Here is a 25074-nt window from a genome sequence, read left to right on the forward strand (position 1 = left end):
AGTGTTTCCAATATGGAGAGTATGTAGTTCCATAAAAATCGTCAGTAAGTAAAAAATGACACCACATATGTCATTATTTAGTTTCCAAAGGCCGCTGGGAAGTACGAAACGGTACATTACAGGGCAGATTGTTTATGTTCCTCTTGTAGCGTAGAGACATTCTATCCAACAAAGCAGAGTATTGTTCGTTACACTTTCAGCCAAATCAGTGAAAATGGAATGCAAGAAACCTATGGAATGTAATACCTAAATTATTTTATGTACCAAATAAGCCACCATAACTGTAGCATAAGGGAAAATCACATAGACGTGATAATAAATCGCCAAACGGAATAAAACTGTTTCCCAACACAAAAGAATCCAATTCCACAATTTTTGCCAAATCTGAGACACAAACAGCAAGAATAATTAACACATTCGCTTTTAAAGCAAAAGTAATTACATTTACTAAAATATTAGTGTATTAGGAAGTCGAGTGAATGGGCGAATGAGAAGACTCTGCAAAAAAATTTTAAGTGTCAAGGAAAGTGCCTATTATAATAACAACAGAAATATATACTTTTCATGCATGAAGTGTGTGTTTATGTTCCATTGCTTTCAGCGGAAGAAGCTGCAAATATTCTGAAGTATTTGTTCACGAATAACTTGTATTTTATGTCATTGAATCAATATGATTCGGAGGTTTTTATGTGTACTTCACGATAATTCATGTCTCTTCGTAATTTACTGACACACGAAAGCCACATATATAACAACAATTTCGTTAATACAACAGAAAACAATTAAAAACAAACATTACCCTTACGACACAAGTGACTGTCTCCTTTCTGACCGCTTGGAGCAATAGTGTCGCACCAGCTGTCAAACTATAACAACCTTCGCACCAGAGTGTGTCGTTAACTGTATATATTAGACTATGGTGTACATCAACATTCAACTTCCTGGCTTAAATATCCGGTAGGTCAAAAACGAGGTATGTTTATTTAATCGTATAGTGATAAATATGTTGTACTGAGTGAATTCGGTGCATAACTAGCACCCAGTGACTAACAGACAACTTCTGATATCTAAAGTTCTTTTAAATTTAGGACCATACATGTTTAATACGACAATATGGTAATAACTTTAGGTCGATATACTAAATAGTTGGGATGTGAGTTTAATAATCTTCGCTCTCATAGATCACCAAACAGTCGAAGTGTCGTTACATACATTCATGTAACAACAGATCAAGGAAAAGTTTTCACAGATGGAATCACGTTGTTACCAGGTTACAGACTCAATGGCAGGCCAGATGAATAACAGTTTTATCCAGTTAGACTCAAGGTTAAACTAAATGGATACCACATTACAACACGTGAAATTAAATATCAATAGTCTTACGACACAGGTCAGTGGAGACTGGATAGACTGCAAACTTGATGCGACCTATGGTTCAGATACATAGACGACACATACATTCCGTTAAGACAACCCAAGACATGCTAATTAAACGGCTCCAACAGTATAAACCTGGTTACTAGAGACAAAACGAATGTGCAAAAATTGGGGAAACAAAACCATTCGTAATTAATGAAACTGACGTTCATTTACAAACGCTGCAACGCCGTAATGAGCACAAAGAGACTACACTACCATAAAGAAAAGCAGCCGAATAATACCTCAAATACACAGGACGTCCTGTACGACACCCCTTATACAGACATTGTAGTCAGATCAGCAGACATTAGTCGACGGCTTTTAACAATAACAACAGACTCCCACATTTATTGTTCAATAGTGGCAATACATCCACTCAATATTGCCCACAACCACAAAGAAGAGTCAGGATGAGGAATCAATTAAGAGCAATCAACCCAGTAGTGTGTGTGTGATGATTTTATGTCAATACTAAGTAGAGGAATCAACCATAAATTTCCTAAATTTACAATGGGCGGAGTTATGCACTCTGCATTACTCCTCAAGGCATTTCAAGGTATGCTACCCAGCACTTGGCTGGACACAGTAAAATTAGATTCGTGGTCAGACATTTATCAGGAAACGGAACACATTGGGGTATATTCAGGGTACATGATTTCAAGTCTTTTATTGGTTTTGAAAGAGAATTCAAAGCTAAATACTGGAGTGAGGAAGCGCAAAAGAAACTTTGCTTGGAATAACTAGAGTTGAAACCGTATATAATAACAATGAATGGACGGGACACAGTTTTTTTAACGTCATCTAAATAAATTCAAATACCTCAATGATACAATTCATGAGAAGCACTTGTTGGAAGTTATTTTCAGCATTTTCACCTGGCTATCGTGCAGAGTACAAGACAAGGTATTAGGGAAAGATTGGGGGAAAGTTAACAGCCTTTTAAAAGTATTTGGAACAGCTGGATACAATAGAGAGCGAGTCATTGGAACAATAATCGTACAAACACGATTAGGGACAGTAGAAAAGCCCAAACGAACAGTCAATTTACAGAACAAAGAGAAAAAAGAAACGAATATAATAACCAATATAACAAAAGATCAAGATGTAGGTGGAGATATGATAACCGAAGTACTCTCGAAGGAGGTACATACGCTAGAGAATTTCATAAGGACATGCAGATGGAAAACTGATAAAATTAGGGAGAGCGGTTCAATCTCCTGAATCTGTTGCAGTGAGCCAGTGTCATTGGAATCCCATATGATTAGGTAAGATGAAAGTAATATGATGAACGATTTATTAGATGAGGATCAATGTATACTTAAAAACTGATGTGAGCAAAGCTATGTGGCACAATAGTAGATATAATTATGGATTCGGGCAGTGAAATTTGCGTTGTGGGCCAAAATTTTCTAATCTATTCAATTTGATGCGTGTTTTCCCGACGCTACCAGTCACACGAGTGAAGTTGACTGGAATTACAGAAAAAAACAGTAAATCAGTAAAAGTAGAAATATTAATACAGTTTTTAATTGGCCCATATAAGTTTAGTTACTCATTGTTCCTTGTATCTGATTTAAACATCCATATCCTTCTGGAAATGGACTGTCTGTTAGATTCTAAAGTTATATCTGCTAGATTCTAAAGCTATTTTAGGCTTTTATAAAGAATCTGTAACTTTTCCATTTGGTGATGACCCTGAACTAGTATCATTACCATTCGATTCCATGGCAACTAGTCACATGAGTGTAATACTTACAACAGAAACTGTGATACCTTAAACAGAGATACATGCAGGCCCTACATATATGAAAACAATATCAGTGGAAGATATATTATATAATATTGATCAATAATTACGACTTAATACAAAGGAGAAAGCAGACATTATACAGTTACTTACCAGTCATGCAGAGATATTTTCGTTGAAACTGGGAATGGTTTAAGATTTCACATGTACACATTGGAAAACTAATATCTCGATTATACTTGCAGGGAATTACACTGAAACTACCTAAACCTTAATTCGGTAGGACTGAAGTTTAATTTTTAGGAGATGTGGTAAAAAGACAAGGAATAAAACCACACCCATGTAAATTAGACATGATTAGATAATGTCAACAACCATCAAACAAAAAGCGACTGCAAGCATATTTAGGGATGACAGGATTTTACAGAAAGTTTGTGAAAAAATCAGTATTAAATGCATCGCACTGAAAAAGTTATTGAAACAGTATTCAGTGTGGCAATGGATAACATAATGCACAGCTGAGTTCTTAGCTATCAGGGACAGCTTAGTGTCAGCACTATTACCGGTGCATCCCAGTTTCAGCCAACTATTTCATCTCTCAGCAGACGCCTCGGATTATGGCCTCGGGGCCAACTGTCCCAAAAAACATGATCGGATGTTGTAGTTAAACACAAACCTACAGTATCTGCAGCCTGTATGCTCTCACACACTGAAAGAAATTGTGGCGTAACGGAAAAACTGATATTAGCAGTAGCATGGGCTTTTAAAAAAGTTTACACAACTGCTAGCAGGACACAAGACAATCGCCCATAGCGATCGCACATCATTAATGCTACTCTCAAAAAGTAACTTGCTACATATTAGGTTAATTAGATGGTCATTATTCTTGCAGGAATTCAATTTTTCTATACGTTACGTGAAAGGCAATGAAAATATAGTACCAGATGCATTGGCTCGGGTTCCAGTTGGTTTATGGCCACAAGAAGACATTAGCAAACGTGGAACTTTTGCAATATATTTTAAAGAAAGATACAGTTTAGACAGGGATGTTATAAATTTCTGTCATAATTTGCAAACAGAACAATGCAGAGTTCAAGCAGATCGGTTATAAAATGAGGATAACAAGTTGAACACCAGTTGGAAGCTTCACAGAGTGATACTGTGCTGCAAAAGTCACACTTCAAGTAACTAGTTGCTCTGTATGCCCTTCAACTGTATTGAATTAATAACATGATATATGCATCTAAGTTGGTCACTGTGGCCCTAAGAAATCTATCATGCACATTAAGAAGTATTACTATTTTAAAAACGTGCGCCAACGAGTTAAAAATTTTACAGTAGTCTGAGACATCTTAGAAGGTGGAAATATAGATGATGAAAAAGCACACCTGACTTCATCCCATAATACCCGCTGAGTTATGGGATTTAGTAGCATTGCACTACTGAGATCTACTACCTCGTGGGCAGAGAAGTATGGCATTCATTTTTGTCGTCCTGGAATGCTAGTAAAAACTAGTTAAACTGTATCCATTGAAAAAAGTCGCAATTCATAGCGTCGTACTGAAGCTGATACATCATTATTTAAAGCAAGTAGGGAAACTGAAATATTTACTGTTGGATAATGCCACACAACCTAAGGCAAGGCAGTTTACGGAGTTCCTAGCATGGGAAAAATCGATCATATTCATAGCGCAGTATGACCTGCAGGCTAACCACACTGAATGTGTGGTGCGTGAATTAGGACATTTGTGTTGAACATACTGTGTCCGCACACACTCCAAGTGAATTGAGATGATGAGTGATTTCGAAAGAATACTGAATGAGCTCCCCCATTTGGTTACCAGGATGGCACCATACGGATTTTATGTGAGCAAATCGAAGGTGAACCTTTATTTAAGTATATTGACTGGCCTGAAGCGAATGTGTGGATTACTACAGTATCATAATCAAATATCAAAGAGACATTCACTAGAGCAGGTAACAAGAGAAAAAGAGATGCGAAAGGAGTGCCCCAATAGTATATAAATTATGGGTCTTGGTATTAGAAAGCAATCATAACAGAAGTGCAAAAAATGAAGGACAAACATTCAAATTCCAACATCTCTACAAAGGACCATATGTAACAACAAATATTCCTCACCGAAAGTAACTGCTAAACAACAGAATTATGAGGAAAGAAAGAAGGTTGATAAATATGCAAGATTTAAAACCCTTGTAATCAGTGAGCGATAAATTCTTCACTATATTATGTAAAATTTAAGGCAAAGTGGTATTCAACGAAACCCCACATCATTTTTTAGGTTAGAGTATATGATGTCAAAGACAAGGGAGTAGTTATTGATAATCCCTAAGTGAAGCAGCGAAGAGATGAAATATGGAAATTAAATAGTAATCATGAGAGGAACTCTAATATGAGCTGAGTGGCTGGCAGCTATGAAAGTCATGGTTCATATCAAACCATGAGGCAGTGGGTAAAGGAGAATTAAATATTAATGTTACAGTTACTAATAAAAGTGGTTATTAAGTGTCCAGTGGGTTGTTCTTTTAAGATTTGAAATTTCTACATTTCTTTTTTTTTTACCTTTTGCATGAATGGAGTGTATTGCTTAAGATTACATTGTCAGTTCAATCAATTTAGATTAAAGATACATGATATTAGTATTAAATGGGGCAGATGAAGGAAACTTTAGTGGATGAGAATGTGTAATCCAAGTCAGGCCATCAGGAATGATATTTCCTGGTTTCTACCTGGAAGACAATTTAGCTCTGTTCAGATTTCATGGACGGAAGTTTTTGGTTAGAATAATAATGGTGATAAATCTGATTAACCTAAGGATGTGTGATATAGGTCTGACAGCACATGGAAATGTACTAGAACAGTAAGAACACTATGAAATTACTGTACCTAAGAACCAGGATTTTAGTATATGAACAGTTGGGGGACATGAGAAGCAATAAGCTTATAGTGGCCATGCAGCATGAATAGTGGTTTTATGAACAAATAGTTTCTCTCAGTTATAATGTAAGGTGTAATCAGAGGAAGAACCATATGTTATGAATAAATTGCTAGTAATTAAGTAAGCTATGGGATGCACCCAGGTATTATCAATACATGTGTGAGAGACGCAATCATGCAACCTTGATGGGCGGCAGATGTAAGGGCCCAAATGCAGATGGTACTCAGTGGGAGTTGGTGATATGCACCCTTACTGCTGATTTGAGATTGCGAGGTCAAGTGAGTTTGTGTTTATAGAAAATATATAAGGCTGAGAACTAAACTGTGAAGGACTAGGTTTAAGTAATATCAGATAAAGGTAAAAGGAAATTAGGTTCTGTTTGGATTGGTGTAGTAATTTGTGTTGGGGATATTCTGGGGCACCAGACAGCTGCTCGTGACGTCAGAGTGGGTGGGGTTCGAAGTTTGTATAGTGTGTCGTGCTATGAAGCTGCATCCATGGAGAAGTTCTGTGATCACAGGACTTCGTAACCTGGGAGACATGCAGATAACACAGAACCAAATTTGACTTAGAAGAATCTTGAGAGTCTGTTCCTGTTATTGGTTGTAAGAAGTTACTGTCGATCAGAAGTTAAACCAATTTGTAATTGGAAGAATAAACCTTTGTTTGTGAACGTAATAGCGCCTGTTATTATGGAATAGTAGTCATTTCGCACGAGAAGTCTGGTAGAAGGCGGAGGCGTTCTAAAATGATTAAGACGATCGTATCAAGAAGGAGAGAACTCTCGCACTGTGTATTAACTAGGTACAGCTGCTGATAGAAACTGCAAGCTTGTCTGCTAATCGACCAGAGATTGTAGAAAACAACTAGACTGGACTGTCGCTGCATTTCCAAGACTCCAAGGAGCACAGAACAAGCTCTGAGCTAAATAAACATTTTGTGAATATTCTCTCCAGAAGGTACTGTTTGATGAACATTCCAGTTGCAGTATCACAAGGTTGAATAAATAAGATTTTGGAAACAATATTTCAGGGTTAAGCAGATTTTGGAAATGTTACCTGATTTTTTGGTGTATCTACATGGGTATAAAATAAGTGCAGAAATAGCGTTTTCATATAAAACTTGGTACAACTCATAGACTATAGGTGTAAGTTAAGAACACGGACTAACAAAAAAAAAGTTTTAGAGATTTTGGAACCCTGTACACTGGTGTTCATTCAGCTACTACTTGGAAACTTCACGATTATTATTGTGGCATCATTAATTGTATTACATACGGAATTTCTTGACCTTACACACTATGGACAAGCTCACAATGAGAGTTACAGCTAAACACATCAGCGATCATGCAAGATTTTAATATTCGAACAAGCGGACCCTGCTCCAAAGGCAGGACAGATGATGAGTAAGAAAAGAAATTATGTACTACAAAACATGTTCAAACTTATTGGAGATTGTACATTAATCCCAAATAATGAACATTTATTTGAAAATACTCTGAAATGAGGTATATTTGATCCAGTTTTCTTTTTTTTTTGTGGCCTCCCATTGGTTTTGCTGGTCACAAGGCCTTGACTAACCTCAGTTCTTTACTGCAAATAATATTAATCAACCTTAATGCAAGGTACTTTGCTTCTGAGCAAAACCGTTTGATGACTGCTGTTCTAGAGTCTCTGTTAAACTCGGAACCTTTTGTCAACTGCAAAGAGCTATTCAGGCTTACAAACGAAAACTACATGCTAGTGACGATCATAAGATCTGTAGGTGGTGAAGCATAAACTGTCACCTGCAGCCACAACAACCAAACTATTCGAGCAAGGGCCGCTGAATACCATCGAAGAATCAAAATCTGTTGCCACTACAGACAACACAGTGGATGATACTATCGACTGCCAATAGGAACTGGCCTTATGAAGGAACAATGATGACTAGTGTTCACTTTCCTGTGCCAATTTTCTGGTGGTTTAAAATACAGAGTGGAGAAAAGACAGACAAAGCAGCCCATGATAATACATCATATCAACACTGCGAGTCAACCATCAATTGGCCAGTACTTATATAGGGGGACGCCAGCTGAATGATGGATAATCCAGGACGAAGTGGAGAAGATGTTCAAGATAAAAGCACTGAACCATCAGAGAGTCCTCTTCTCTAATCTTTGTGAAGACGGCAGGTGACGTATGGTATTTTTGTATCGACTGCCAATGGCTGGACAAAATCATGAAAGAAGATGTGTACTCATTGCCACACATTGATGACACCCTATACTACTTTAAGAGGGCAAAGTTTTCCTGAACTAAAAATGCACACTGGCTACTGACAAATCGAGGTTGATGAGTCTTATTGGGAAAAACTGCCTTCATAACTGCTGATGGTACCTATGAGTTTAAAGTTGTCATTTGGACTATGTAACACTCCAGCTACCTCCGAATGTATGATGGACAATCTGCTTTGACCCCTTAAATGGATGGCATGTCTTTGCTGCTGGAATGATTCTGTCGTTTTTTCGTTGACATTTAAAGAACATCAAATCCACCTGACAACTATGTTGAAGTGTGTTCAGACTACAGGCCTCCACCTGGATTCGAAAAAATGCCACTTTACTATCCAAGAAATACAAATTGTGGGACACGTAGTGTATGTCGATGAAGTCCGCCCTGATCCAGGGAAAATAAGAAATGTCACAGATTTTCTGGTTCTTGGGCATGTTCATGATGTGAGAAACTTTCTCTCATTATGCTCGTAGTACTGGTGATTCATAAAGTGATTTTGTGCCCACACATATTCCTTGCAAGAACTACTGCAGGGAGACGCCAAATATTCCAGAAAAAGATGGAAAGAAGGTCTTTCATTGTCCTTAAAGAAGGCGACTACATCTTCTCCAGTCCTAGCATTGTATGACAAGAAAGCCCAGACAGAACTTCATACTAAAGCTGGTGATAATAGGATAGGTACAGTTCCAGTACATACTTTGAAAGTGCTGAAAAGGCATTAGCTTAGGCTTCCAGAGTAGTCTCCAAGATCGAGAGGGACTATCCTACAAGTTTCTAACAGTTGTTAGGGCCAGACCATTCACCTCTGTGATGGGCCACCAGTGTCTATGGTGGATGAGTATCCTGAGGGATCCACAGAGTCGACAGATGAGATGGACTCTATGGTTTCAGAGTTATGCTGATACGGTGATATACATAAATGGACGTAAACACAAGGACGCCAACTGCCTTTCAGGGAATCGTTTGATGGAACACAGTGGGGTGGATGAAATCATCACTGTATTAAATGAGATTGCTGATGAACAGAGGGAAGTTCCAGTGTTGCTGAAAACCATAGAAGCCTTGAAGAAGGAGAAGCCAACTAAAGAGGAATTCCTGTTATTAAAGGGAACATTGTATAAGAGCAACTATGATGAGATGGAAGAGAAAGGGTTGCTCATCACCTCAACTCATCTAGGGCCTTCTATCCTGGAATGTTTCCTCGATGCTTCAAAGTCTGATCACTTGAGGTTTGTGAAGTCACTAGACAGAATTAGATGTGGGTGTCACTGGCCTGGTATCTGTCAATCTGTTACCCACTACGTGAGCCACTGTGAGGAATACAAGCAATAGTAGCATATGTGACGATTACCTCTGGGGTATCTGGTACCAATTCTGTCTGCGGCAGCACCATTTCACTGAACTGGTTTCAATGTCTTGGGGAAGCTCACAAAGTCGATAAATGGGAATCGATGACTACCCCACTCACTATGCTGTCACCATAGCTGCACTAACTGCCAAAGCTACAGAAATCGTAAATTTTCTTGTAGAAGTCATAATTCTGAAGGTCAGAGCACACCATATGATGGTCTCTGATCATGGAAAAGTTTTCTGGTCAGGACTAGTATCAGATGTAATTTCACATTGTGACATCATCCACAGGATGACAACTGCCACATCACCCACAGCCAAAAGGTCTAACAGAACGCTTTAATAAGACACTTTAATAAGACACTGGCAGCTATGTACACCACATGTGTAGATTTTGAGCAGAGAGATTGGGATACGGTGCTGCCCAATGTGATATTCATGTACAACATATCAAGACAAGTTGCTATAGGTTTCAGACCTTTCTTTCTGCTGTACAACCACAAGACCAAAACGACAGTAAATATACTGCTCCTGTTTCAGCTGAACGATATTCATTATGGCTACTTGAAACACCTTATCGCCAGGATCAAAGAGGCAAGGCAGCTGGTTTACATATGAACCCTGGATGCCCCCAGAGAAGGACTGAGAGCACTGTAATACCAGGTGTTGGCCAATCCAGGAGAACTGTAATGGATTTTTATGCTTGTACGGAAAGATGGACTATCTGAAAAGTTACTAAACTGCTACTTTAGGCTGTATTGTATGCTTCCTTGCTTGTTACACATCATATACGAAGTCAAGGACTACTAGAGCTGGGATTTTATGTAATAGAAAATTAAGAATTATGTAACAAAAATTGGCGAAATATGTAAATAAATATGTAATGAAACAGTTGTACGGAAAATCAAAAATTTATTTATTTTTGGTAGACAATATAAGATCACAGGCAGGTTAGTCAAATATTTATGTTAATTCTTAATCATTTCATTCTGCCACAAAGTACTGAAGTACAAGAGTCTCCTATTGAAGCATTAAAGTGGCACTGGAAAGGGATCCACAATTAATTGCAATCTACTTTTTTCAAATTTCTGTTGCTATGTACAGTCTTCTGCCTGATATTATGTTTTTTTAAATAGAGGAAAATCACCTAACTTTGCAAGAAGCCAATGGTACATATTTATACACGGGGATTGTGGCTAGGAATAATATTGTCAGAGGGTTCTACAGTTTCACCGTTAGAAAAGCGAGACAAAATAACAAGATTTAATTTTCAAGGTTCCTTACCCAGCACAGATTGCAATTTACTAGAAACTACACCACTCACTTCATCTGCTACAGCACCAAACTTCTGAAGCACATCTTATGTTCTTCCCACAGCTTCTTGGAGAGGTGTACAGTATCTGAAGTCTCCAGTTTCTAAATACTATTGGTAAACCAGCTGAAGTGACTTGTATGAAACTGAACTGAGCAATTTAGAACTACACTACGTGATCAAAAGCATCCGGACACCCCAAAAACATACGTTTTTCATATTAGGTGTGTTGTGCTGCCACCCAATACCAGGTACTCCATATCAGCGACCTCAGTAATCATTAAGCATCGTGAGAGAGCAGAATGGGATGCTCCGCGGAACTCATGGACTTTGAACGTGGTCAGATGATTGCGTGTCACTTGTGTCATACGTCTGTACGCGAGATTTTCACACTCCTAGGCACCCCTAAGTCCATTGTTTCCGATGTGATAGTGACGTGGAAACGTGAAGGGAGACGTACAGCACAATAGCGTACAGGCTATCCTCGTCTGCTGACTGACAGAGACTGCCGGCAGTTGAATTGGATCGTAATGTATAATAGGCAGATATCTATCCAGACCATTACACAGGAATTCCACACATCATCAGGATACACTGCAAGTAATATGACAGTTAGGCGGGAGCTGAGAAAACTTGGTTTTCATGGTCGAGCAGCTGCTCATAAGCCACACATCATGCTGATAAATGCCTAACGATGCCTCGCTTGGTGAAAGGAGCGTAAACATTGGACGATTGAACAGTGTAAAAACGTTGTGTGGAGTGACGAATCACGGGGAGGAACTATTGACGTCAGCTGCATCGGGACTTCATGCAGAATCAGTGAAGACGAGTGAAAATGTGGGCCGGACCGGGACGGGAACCTGGGATCTGCTGTCTACTAGGTAGTTTTGTTAACCACTGTGTCAAACAGACACAATGTTTGTCACAATTGCGCAGAGTATCTCGGCAGACCTTCCATCCCAACGTTCAAGAGGGCGTACATTTCGTTCCTTTTGGCCCTGCATGTGGCATGATGATATGAAGTACTATTGGGCCCATCAAATGACCGCTTCTGGTTCACATAGCTAGTAATTTGGACAGCACCTGTTACTTGTATTATGTGTTAAGGCCAAATATTCCAGAATAATCCCCCATTCGTATCTCTAGAAGGGTAGTGCAAAAGGAGAGGTGACCAAGAGAATATGATTGAATAAGCAAAGGAAGGGTAACGTTGTACGAGTCAGAGTGTGGAATGTCAGAAGTCTGAACGAGGCAGGTAAACCAGAAAATCTGCAGATACAAATGAAGAGGCTCAATCTAGATACAGTGGGTGTCAGTGAAGTGAAATGGGAAGAGGACAAGGATTTATAGTCAGATGAGTATAGGGTAATACAAAAGCAGCAGAAATTAATATAACAGGAGTATGATTAGTTATGAATGGGAAGGCAGGGCAGAAAGTAAGTTACTGTCAAAATTTCAGTGATGGGTTTGTTCTCATCAAAATCAACAGCAAACCAACACCAACAACAATAGTTCAGGTACACATGGCAACGTTGCTAGCAGAAGATGAAGAGATAGAGAAAGTGTATGAAGATACTGAATGTATTATTTAGTATGTAAAGGAAGAAGAAAATCTAATATGCATGGAGTATTGTAGATGTAGGGGAGGAAGTAGAAGAAAGGATTACAGGAGAATATGGGCTTGGTTGTAGGAAAGAGAGAGGCGAAAGGCTAATTGAGCTCTGCATTAAATATGAGTTAGTAATATAGAATACTCTCGTCAAGAATCACAAGAGGAGGAGGTGTAGTTGTAAAAGGACGGGAATAGCGGGAAGATTCAAGTTTCATTAAATCGTAGTCGGGCAGAGATTCCAAAATCAGATACTGGGTTAAGGCGTACCCAGAAGCAGATGTAGACTCAGGTCACAATTTGCTAATGGCGAAGAGTAGGCTGACGTTTAAGAGGCTAGTAAGGAAGAATCAGTGTGCTAAGAAATGAGAGGGCCGGCCGAAGTGGCCGTGCGGTTAAAGGCGCTGCAGTCTGGAACCGCAAGATCGCTACGGTCGCAGGTTCGAATCCTGCCTCGGGCATGGATGTTTGTGATGTCCTTAGGTTAGTTAGGTTTAACTAGTTCTAAGTTCTAGGGGACTAATGACCTCAGCAGTTGAGTCCCATAGTGCTCAGAGCCATTTGAACCATTTTTTGTAAGAAATGAGACACGGAAATGAAGGGATGCTACTTGACGTTCTCTGAGACTATAGATTCTGCAATAATGAACAGCTCAGTAGGCAGTTCAGCTGAAGAGGAATGGACACTGGAAAGAAAAAAAAAGTAGGTAGAAGAAAGGTAAAAATACTTCCATTGATTGACAAAAGAAGGAAATACAAAAATGCTCAAAAAAATTCAGAAATATAAAAATTGAAGTCACTTAGGAATGAAATGAATAGAAAGTGCAGGGAAGCTAAGGCGGTACGTCTGCATGAAAAATGTGAAAAAAATCGAAAAATGAATGATTATTGGAAAGACTGACTCTTCATATAGTAAAGTTAAAACAACCTCCGATGAAATTAAAAGCGTTAAGAATGCAGAGGTAATTGCTCTGTTAAATGGTGAGAAGAGAGCTGATAGGCGGAAAGGGTACATTAACGAGCTGTATGAGGCGGAGAACTTGCCTGATGATGAGGTAGAAGAAGAAATAGTAGTCGACAGGAATGAGATAGGGGCTCCTGCCAGAATTTAAAAGAGCTTCAGATTTTCGGAAAAAAACATCATTCACACAATTCTGAAGATACCAACAGCAAGAATAGACGCACAAACAGCTTCACAGCTCGTACATCCAAGTTGCTTACAATAATAATATACAGAAGAATGTAAAAGAACATTGCAGACTTGTTAGATGACGCTCTTTTTGGCTTTAGGAACGGTAAAGGCACCAGAGAGGTAAAGTCGACACGACGTAGTCCTGAAGTCTCAGAATGGCACTTACACCCAACGTCTCCAGTTATTTGTTGGTTTTATTCTAAACTCTGCCTTTCCCCATAGGTTTTACAGTCTGTGGCTGCCTCTAAGCTACATTCCGACTTTAACACCAGTCACCCTAACCCTTCTTCTTGTCAATGTTTTCCACATACTGCTCTCTTCCCCAGTTCTCTGGAGCACCTGCTTATTCCTTACCAGTACACCAACTTTCTCTGTAGCACCGCATCGGAAACGCTCCAGCTCTCTTGTTCCACAGTCCATGGTTAACTTTCATACAATGTTGTGCTCCAGACATATATTCTCGGATGTTTTTTCCTTAAATTAAGGCCTATGTTTGATACTGTAGACAGTTTTAGTGAGAATACCCTTTTCGCTTGTGCTATTCTGAATCTTGTATTCTCCTTGATTCAACTGTTATGCGTTATTTTGCTTTGAAGATAGCAGAATTCCTCCGCCTTTTCTATCACGTGGTCCCCAGTTTTGATGTCAATTTTATCGACAATCTTTCTGCGGCTCCTCATTATTTTCATATGTCTTTGAGTTACTCTGGCTTAATATTCTGCGTTCATTAAACTGTTAATTCCATTCAACAGGTCTATGGTTCTTCTTCATGTTCACTGAGATTAGTAATGTCATCAGCGAATCTCATCATTGATATCCTTTCACATAGAATTTTAATGCCACTCCTGAATATATCTTTAATTTCAGTCATTGCCTCTTTGCTGCACATGTTGAACAGTAGGGGTAAACCACTCCATAACTTACAAACATTCTTCTGGGAATTCCGAACATCTAGCACCATTTTACAACGTTGAACGTTATACTAGATGGAGAAATCCTATGACAGTGTCTTCATTTTAATTAAGTCTTGCTGCCATCAATGTGCAACATCAGATCTGCTTTTTTGATGCTTTTACTTTCCCTAAATCCGAAGCGATTGTCACTTAACAGGTCCATAATTTTGTTTGGATCCTTCTATGCATTATTCTTAGTCCATCTTCACAGCTGAGTGGTCAGCACAGCTAAATGCTTTGCTGGGGACACACGTTCGGTTATGGTGCTGCCAGGTACTTTTCCTTACTGAGTGGATTGGAACGGGGTGCACTTAGCCTCGTGAGGCCCACTTAGGAGGTACTCGACCGATTAGTGGCGGTTCCAAGATCAAGAAACCCGATAGCGGCTGGAAGAGTGGTGTGCTGACGAAACGCTCCTCCATACAACTTCCAATAACGCCACTGGCAGAGTATGACACAGCGGTTTGTCAGGCTTGTCCAGGACCAGAACGTGGAACTGTGCCTTACCTATCTACACAGGATGATTGAGGAGGAATGTCATAATTTGTGAGGTGACTATATATGTGAAAATAGACCGAAAAAGTCCTATGAATATGTGTTCGATTTTCGACCGTTATGGAACTGGAGCGGGTTAAACACTGCACATCCATGAATGATTATGAAGACAAGCGTGAATATCACTTAGGCCTACCGAAATTCTGTGTAGGCGCTATGGTGGACAGGATAATGGGGGGACACAGGACTGATCCTTCTACAAGAGGTGTGGGTGTTCTCCAACAGATGCCAGCATTGTGACGTCGCATCGCGGCAACGGCTGTAAGCGTACCCAGTGTGCAATCGTGGGTCAGATCAGCGAACTCTCATGAGGCCGTGTGCATGTCGTACTTGAGTGTTGTTTAATTGATCAAGTTCTTTGAGTTCGATATTACGAACATGCTTCATACGTTCTCCTATTCAGAATAGGCAGACATGTTGTTTGTATATAGGTACTGTAATGGCAGTGCCCGTGCAGCTGTGACAGAATACCAGGGACGTTTTCTTGGTCGAGAAAGCCCCTCTATCAAGGTATTTCCCTGGGATTTTCAAACATTTAGTGAATCCGGAACACTACCCAGTGTACACGTAACATCAGAACATGTATCCATCAAGTCAGTTGAGGAAAGGGACGACATTATTGCAATCGTAAAAAAGAGTCTCATGGCGCATTAGCCATCAGCTCGATATTCCACAAACGTGAGTGTGGCATACGTTACATTCTGATCGCTTGTGCCCATTCCATGTGCAGCCTGTGCGACATTTGCATCCAAGTGACTCAGTAATCAGACACCAATTTGGTGAATGATTGGCTATACACAGAGACATCGTACAATAGACTTTACTTACTGATGAGGCTATATTTACACGCAGTGGTATCATGAACATCAGCAGTTCTCATAAATGGGCGATAGAGAACCCAAATGACACTAGGGAAACAAAACTCCGAATTAGGTTCTCTATGCACGTCTGTTGTCGTATGATTGGTGACCTGGTGACAGGGACTGTGTTCCTACCAAATCACATGACAGCTGCAGCATACGCATCTTTCCTTATACGTATACTTTTGGCAGACGTGGCGTTAGAAGAATGAATCAAATGCACCTACAACATGATGGATTACCGATTCACCACTGTACCCGACAAGTATCCCACTATCTGAATAACACGATTCCACAATGGTAGATTGGCCGTGGCATGTCCATTAACTGGCCTGCCAGATCACCCGATCTAACGCCCTTAGACTTCTGTTTATGGCTCTGGATAAGGGTGATGTGTGCACTACTAAGGTAGTTCCACGTGAAGAACTTGTTCGCGTCACCCACGCTGTTGCCCACATTAAAGCCCGCCGAGATGATTTTCCGTGTGCAACACAACACATCCTCCAACGCACTGACAAATTCATTGAAATATGTGGGGTCTTTTTGAACACCTCTTGTAGGATGGATCAGTCATCTGTCCCACCAGTATTCTGTCCACCACAGTGTCTACACAGGATTTTGGTAAGTAATATTAACAACTGTCTTCATAATCATTCATGGATGTGTTTAGTCCAGTTCGGTAACGGTCGAAAACTGGACACATATTCATGGGATTTTTTAGGTTTATTTTCACAGGTAGAATCACCTCACAAATTACGTTACATTCCTCCTGAATCACCCTGTATAGTATCCTTGGCAGCAACTTGGTTTCAAGAGATGCTAAGCTGATAGTTATTGCTTTTATCTGCTTTTCTTATTTTAGGGATTATGTGGATAATATTCTTCTGATTCTCCGATGACATTTGTTCAGTCTCAACAGGGTCATTAAACACAGTCATTGGGGTCCCAGGGCAAGTACCTTTAAGTGGACCCTCCTCTCGCTTCTACATACCAACCGCCCCATCGAACCACATCCCCAGCTCAACAAGACATCAGGTCGTCCCTCACTGCCAACCACCCCTCCTACCCTTTACATACACACACTCTACATTACACCAGTTCTCACTTGAGTCAAAAAATTAAATAAGTAAAATAAAGATAAAAAGTCTACTTACTTTAAATATAAATATAATGTTAATGGTTTTACCTGACTTATCATACACGAAACAGTCATATGCCCCTGCGTAATTGCTCATAACAAATACTACACACTACTCAAGCTACATTTTAATTAAATGCAAAATCAGACTGTTGCTTATGAGAATCTTTCCTTAATTAGGAAACAAAATGTTTTACTTTCTGAAAAAACATAAAAACTAATTTATTAAAACTGAATAATTTAAAAAAGTGAAAAAATAATCCTATAATTAACTGCAAGACAAAACAATAACAAATAGTTAATTTGTAAGTAGTCAACATCATCATCATCAGTTTTCTGCTATATCAGCAGGTCCTTTGCCTCTCCATTTTCTGCGATCCATTACTCCTTTTTAAGGCTGCTGCATGTTGTACCGTCCATCACGTCATCCAGTATCTGAAATCTCTTCCTTCCTCGCTTCCTTTTCCCTTCTACATAATCGTCTAGAACTGTTTTTATCTGTTCGTCATTCTTTCTTAATATATGCCGAATCCAATTTCTTTTTCTTCTTTTTGTTACATCTAGTAACTGTCTTTTCTCACCCACTCTTCTCAGTACCTCTTCATTTTTTACTCTGTTCATTCAACTTATTCTTTTCATCCTCCGCCGTGTCAACATCTCAAAAGCCTCCAGTCTTTCTCTGTCTTTCTTCCTCAAAGTCCGTGTTTCAGCGCCATACAGAAAAACACTCCATACAAGACATTTTACGAGTCTCTTCCTGAGTTCTCTGTCCAGACCGCCACAGAAAATTCTACTTTTCTTATAAAATGCCTCTTTTGCCATTGCTATGCTTGTTTTAATTTCTGTGGTGGACTTCCAGTCGGTGTCTATCCTGCTTCCAAGATAATTAAAATTTTGAACCTGTTCTAACACACTACTGGCCATTAAAATTGCTACACCAATAAGAAATGCAGATGATAAACGGCTATTCATTGGACAAATATATTATACTAGAACTGACATGTGATTACATTTTCACGCAATTTGGGTGCATAGATCCTGAGAAATCAGTACCCAGAACAACCACCTCTGGCCGTAATAACGGCCTTGATACGCCTGGGCATTGAGTCAAACAGATCTTGGATGGCGTGTACAGGTACAGCTGCCCATTCAACACGATACCATAGTTCATCAAGAGTAGTGACTGGCGTATTGTGACGAGCCAGTTGCTCGGCCACCATTGACCAGACGTTTTCAATTGGTTGGAGATCTGGAGAATGTGCTGGCCAGGGCGTTTTCTGAATCCAGAAAGGCCCGTACAGGACCTGCAACATGCGGTCGTGCATTATCCTGCTGAAATGTAGGGTTTCGCAGGGATCTAATGAAGGGTAGAGCCACGGGTCATAACACACCTGAAATGTAACGTCCACTGTTCAAAGTGCCGTCAATGTGAACAAGAGGTGACCGAGACGTGTAACCAATGGCACCCCATACCGTCACGCCGGGTGATACGCCAGTATGGCGATGACGAATACACGCTTCCAATGTGCGTTCACCGCGATGTCGCCAAACACGGATGCGACCATCATGGTGCTGCAAACAGAACCTGGATTCATCCGAAAAAATGACGTTTTGCCATTCGGGCACCCAGGTTCGTCGTTGAGTACACCATCGCAAGCGCTCCTGTCTGTGATGCAGCGTCAAGGGTAACCGCAGCCATGGTCTCCGAACTGATAGTCAATGTTGCTGCAGACGTCGTCGAACTATTCGTGCAGATGGTTGTTGTCTTGCAAACGTCCCCATCTGTTGACTCAGGGATCGAGAAGTGGCTGCACGATCCGTTACAGCCATGCGGATAAGATGCCTGTCATCTCGACTGCTAGTGATACGAAGCCGTTGGGATCCAGCACGGCGTTCCGTATTACCCTCCTGAACCCACCGATTTCATATTCTGCTAACAGTCATTGGCTCTCGACCAACGTGAGTAGCAATGTCGCGATACGATGAACCGCAGTCGCAATTGGCTGCAATCCGACCTTTATCAAAGTCAGAAACGTGATGTTACGCATTTTTCCTCCTTACACGAGGCATTCACCAGGCAACGCCGGTCAACTGCTGTTTGTGTATGAGAAATCGGTTGTAAACTTTCCTCATGTCAGCACGTTGTAGGTGTCGCCACCGGCGCCAACCTTGTGTGAATGCTCTGAAAAGCTAATTATTTGCATATTACATGTCGGTTAAATTTCGCGTCTGTAGCACGTCATCTTCATGGTGTAGCAATTTTGATGGCCAGTAGTGTATTTCTCCATTCAGTATAATGTTTATTTGACTATATCCTCCTAGTGCCAATACTTTTGCTTTCTTTGTGTTACTTTTCATTCCATAATTTTTTCCCTTAGCTTCAATGGTGTCCATCAAATCCTATAATTCTCGAAGGACCATGTCATCCGCAAACCTCAAACACCCTACTCTTCGTCCTCCAATTTCTACTCCTTTGTCATCTAATGAGCATTGGTCAGTCATATTTTCCGAGTAGAGGTTGAAAAGGGTAAATGATAGGCAACATCCTTGCCGTATTCCTTTTCCTAGTCCGATCCAGTTTGTACTTTCTCCTCTCACTTTAACTGAGGCTTTTTGATTAAGATATAATGAGTCTACAAGTCTTCTGCTTTTCCAGTCCACTCTCTTTTCCCTTATTATAGTTGCCAGCTTGTCCCAAACCACATTGTCAAACGCCTTTTCTAGATCGATGAAGCACATTAATAGGTCTCTTCCTTTTTCAATATAGCTTTCTCCCAAGATTCGTAGGAACCCTATTGCATCTCTGCTGCCTGTATTCCGTCTAAAGCCAAACTGCTCCTCGCCGATATTCTCCTCCATTACTTTTTCAAGTCGCTTATTAATTATTCTTAACATAACTTTGGCTGCATGTGAAATGAGGCTGACTGTCCTATGCTCACTGCATTTCTTGGTTCCTTGTTTTCTCGGTAATGGAATCATTACTGTTGTCAGAAAGTCCTCAGGCCATTCACCACTGTCATATATTTTATTAAATACCCTCAATATTTCTCTTATCCCATCTTGGTTCAAGCATTTTAATATTTCTCCCGGTATCGTATCTGTACCTACCGCTTTGCCATTTTTCATTGCTGCTATGGCAGACTTTACTTCTTCCATAATGATGGTTGGTCGTTTCTCGTCATCACTTACACTGCTGAGTGATTCAAGTTTCTGAGTTTCTGGTTTGCGATCTGTGTGATATAGCTCTTTTAGATATTCTTCCCATCTTTGGAGGACATCGTCTTTGTACACTACCTCTTTGTCTTTACTCAAAATTTCCCTAGTAGCACTTCCTGCTCTGTTTTGATCCCATGTCATAGCCTTTACTCTGCTGTATAGTAAGTCGTATCATCCTTTCCTCTCCAGTTCTTCAATTACATCACATTCTTCTTTTAGCATTTTTTCCTAGCGTGCTCTGTTTCTCTTCGCAGTTCATTATTTAACCTTCCGTACATCTTTCTTGCAAATTCAGTGTTCTTGTTTTTAAATTTTCTTCTCTCCTCCATCTTGGATATCATTTCTAGTGCGACCCATGGTTTTTTGCCCTTTTTCCTTTTACGTAGGCCGGCCGAGGTGGCCGAGCGGTTCTAGGCGCTACAGTCTACGGTCGCAGGTTCCAATCCTGCCTCCGGCATGAATGTGTGTGATGTCCTTAGGTTAGTTAGGTTTAAGTAGTTCTAAGTTCTAGGGGACTGATGACCTCAGCAATTAAGTCCCATAGTGCTCAGGGCCAATTGAACCATTTGAACCTTTTACATATCCTATATTTTTCTGTCCTGCTTTAATGATTCCTTCTTTCAGCATATTCCAGTATTCGATGGCATTATCAGGTGGTTCTTTGTCTAGTAATGTGTTTAGAAACTCCCGAGACAGCATTTCTGTAATTTGTTCTTTGTTGGGTCTTATCTTTTCTAGATCCCATGGTCGCCTTCTTCAGTTTTTTCATTCTTATTTCTATTTCTGTCATAAGTAAGTTGTGGTCACTATTAATATATGCATTTGGTAATGTGTGCACCTCCTTGATTCCTTTCCTGTATCTTTCTTCTACCAGTATAAAATCGATTTGGTTTCAGTATTTATCCCCTGGTGATTTCCAAGTGTAGAGCCTCCTCTTGTGGTTCTTGAACCATGTGTTTGCCGCTATCAGCTGCCTTTCCCTGCACAAGTCAATTAGCCATTCAACCCTATAATTTCTCTTTCCAAGACCATGACTGCATACTATGTTTTCCTTTTTCCCTTTTCCCACAATGGCGTTCCAGTCTCCCATTACTATTTTGCAGCATTTTTAAAATTTTCATCCATTATTCTTTCTATTACATTGTACGTTTCCTCTACAATTTTGTCATCATGTTCTGAAGTTGGCATATACACCTGGACAAACAGTAATCTTTTTTGTGCTCCTTTCAGCCTTACACCAATACCCCGGTCATTTGCATAGTCCACATATTCCACACATTTAGCCAATTCCTTTGTCATCATCATTCCTACTTCTCCTGCTGAGTAGTACAATACATATTGATCTGACTGTAACTCTCCACATCCATTTCATCTTACCTCAGAAATTCCTAAGAGGTCCATATGATGCTTTTCCATCTCTCTTTTAAGGTTTTCTAGTTTTCCTACTAGTAGCAGAGTTCTAACATTCCAGGTATCAATCCTCGTTTTCATTTTCTGCCTCCTTTCACGTTGTCCCCCCCCCCTCCCCCCCCCTCCCCCCCTCCCCCCCCCCCCGGGAGATCCGATTGGGGGACTATTTCACCTCCGGATACTGATTTAACATGAGAGGGAGCCATTTTTGTGCATAAAATGGAGACTGCATTATGAAGGGAAGATAACCTGCGGTGGTATTCCGTTGCCTTCCGCAGTTCTGGAGGCCGCCCCTAACATGGGATACAAACGCCTTTTGCAGCCGCCCGCTTCGGGTCAGATGCTGCATGAGAAGTATAGGTTGGAAAATGAAAGACCCCTAGTCCTCGAAACCTAATAGCGTCAGGGTCGTAAAAGAACAAGAGCTGGCCGATGGTGGCCAATACGAAAGATAAAAGTGAGGAGCCTGGCATAAGTAAGTGGAAGCAATGCCAGGACTCAGCTCGGGGCCCCGTGGTCGCCAGCCACTCACTAGGTGTAAGTCACTGAGGACAGAGATTAAAACTCAAGAAACAGCAAAAAAGTGGGAATTTAAGGAGATGGGACCTAGATAAACTGAAAGAGCCAGAGATTATACAGTTTCAGAGAGAGCATTACGGAACGATTGACAAGAACAAGGGAAAGAAATACAGTAGAAGAAGAATGGGTAGATTTCAGAGATGAAATAGTGAAGCCAGAGGAGGATCAAGCAGTAAATGAAGAAAGAATGCAAACGTCTCAAAAATGAGATCGACAGAAAGTACAAAATGGCTAATCAGGCATGGCTAGAGGACAAATGTAAGGATGTAGAGGCATGTTTCACAAGGAGTAAGATAGATACTGCCTCCAGGAAAACTGGAGAAAAGAGAACCACTTCTATGAATATCAAGAGCTCAGATGGAAAACCATTTCTAAGCAAAGAAGAGAAAGCAGAAAGCTGGAAGGAGTATGTAGAGGTTCTATACAAGGGCGATGTACTTGAGGGCAATATTATGGAAATGGAAGAGGACGTAGGTGAAGATGAAATGGGAGATATGATACTGCGTGAAGAATTTGACAGGGCATTGAAAGATTCAAGTCGAAACAAGGTCCCGTGAGTAGACAACATTGCATTAGAACTACCGATAGCTTTCGGAGAACCAGCTCCGACAAAACTTTACCATCTGGTGAGCAAGATGTATGGACAGGCGAAATATTCTCAGACTTCAAGAAGAATATAATAATTCCAATCTCAAAGAAAGGAGGTGTTGATAGGTGTGAAAATTACCGAACTATCAGTTTAATAGGTCACGGCTGCAAAACATGACACGAATTCTTTACTGGCGAATGGAAAGCTGATAGAAGCCGACCTTGGGACCTTGGGGAAGATCAGTTTGGAATACATAGAAATGTTAGAATACGTGAGGCAATACCGACTCTACGACTTATCGTAGAAGATAGATTAAGTAAAGGCAAACCTACGTTTCTAGCATTTGTAGACTTAGAGAAAGCTTTTGTCAATGTTGACTGGAATACTCTCTTTCAAATTCTGAAGGTGGCAGGGGTAAAATACAGGGAGCGAAAGGCTATTTGCAATTTGTACAGAAACCAGATGGAAGTTATAAGAGTCGAGGGGCATGAAAGGGAAGCAGTGGTTGGGAAGTGAGTGAGACAGGGTTGCAACCTATCCTCGATGTTATTGAATCTATACATTGAGCGAGCAGTAAAGGAATCAAAAGAAAAATTTGGAGTAGGAATTAAAATCCATGGAGCAGAAATAAAAACTTTGAGGTTCGTCGATGACATTGTAATTCTGTCACAGACAGAAAAGGACCTATAAGAGCAGTTGAACGGAATGGACAGTGTCTTGAAAGGAGGTTATAAGATAAACATGAACAAAAGCAAAACGTGGATAATGGGATGTAGTCTAACTAAATCAGGTGATGCTGAGGGATATAGATTAGGCAAAGAGACACTTAAAGTAGTAGATGAGTTCTGATATTAGAGGAGCAAAATAACTGATGATGGTCGAAGTAGGGAGGATATAAAATGTAGACTGGCAATGGCAAGAAAAGCGTTTCTGAAGAAGAGAGATTTGTTAACATCGAGTATAGATTTTAGTGTCAGGAAGTCTTTTCTCAAAGTATTTGTGTGGAATGTAGCCATGTATGGATGTGAAACGTGGACGATAAATAGTTTAGACAAGATGAGAATAGAAGCTTTCGAAATGTGGTGCTACAGAAGAATGTTGAAGATTAGATTGGTAGATCATGTAACTAATGAGGAGGTACTGAATACAATTGGGAAGGAGAGAAATCTGTGACACAACTTGTCTAGAAGAAGGGATCGATTGGTAGGACATGTTGTGGGGCATCAAGGGATCACCCATTTAGTATTGGAGGGCAGCGTGGAGGGCAATAATCGTAGAGGGAAACCAAGAGATGAATACACTAAGCAGATTCAGAAGGATGTAGGGTGGAGTAGTTACTTGGAAATGGAGAAGCTTGCACAGGATAGAGTATCATGGAGAGCTGCATCAAATCAGTCTCTGGAGTGAAGACCACAACAACAACATCAATTTTTCCCTATTTTTCGTTTGTCTCTTTCTGGTGGCAGCGGTCCCTCATCATCTGGGGCTCAGGTGCAATGCCCTGGTCGCCCCAGACTAGTTACGCCCATGAGTCTCATAGATCATAATATTCATTGGAAACATTGTGTAATTGCCACTTGCCCCAACAACTGAACAAATTCCAAAGGAATGTTTTTGTCCCTTCAGCCTAGTTTGTTCCCAGCTCTTTCATAGCTTTAATATGGGATATGCTGCTTGGAATTACTTTAGCGCTCCGAATGTTGATTCCTTTGTTTTTTCTTTAGCCGAATGGTATTTAACTTTTCTGTATACTGAATACGTCTGTATGGCGACATTTCTTTTTCAATTCTTATGCATTCTTTCTGCTGCATTTTGGATTTAGTTGCCTGGCACGTCCTACTCGTTTCATTGCTGAGTGATGTATAATAAAGTATACCCATTTTTTCTTGAATGTTTCGCATTTCCTATATTTTGTC

Source organism: Schistocerca serialis, chromosome 5 (genome assembly GCF_023864345.2).
Source record: "Schistocerca serialis cubense isolate TAMUIC-IGC-003099 chromosome 5, iqSchSeri2.2, whole genome shotgun sequence".
NCBI lineage: Eukaryota > Metazoa > Arthropoda > Insecta > Orthoptera > Acrididae > Schistocerca > Schistocerca serialis.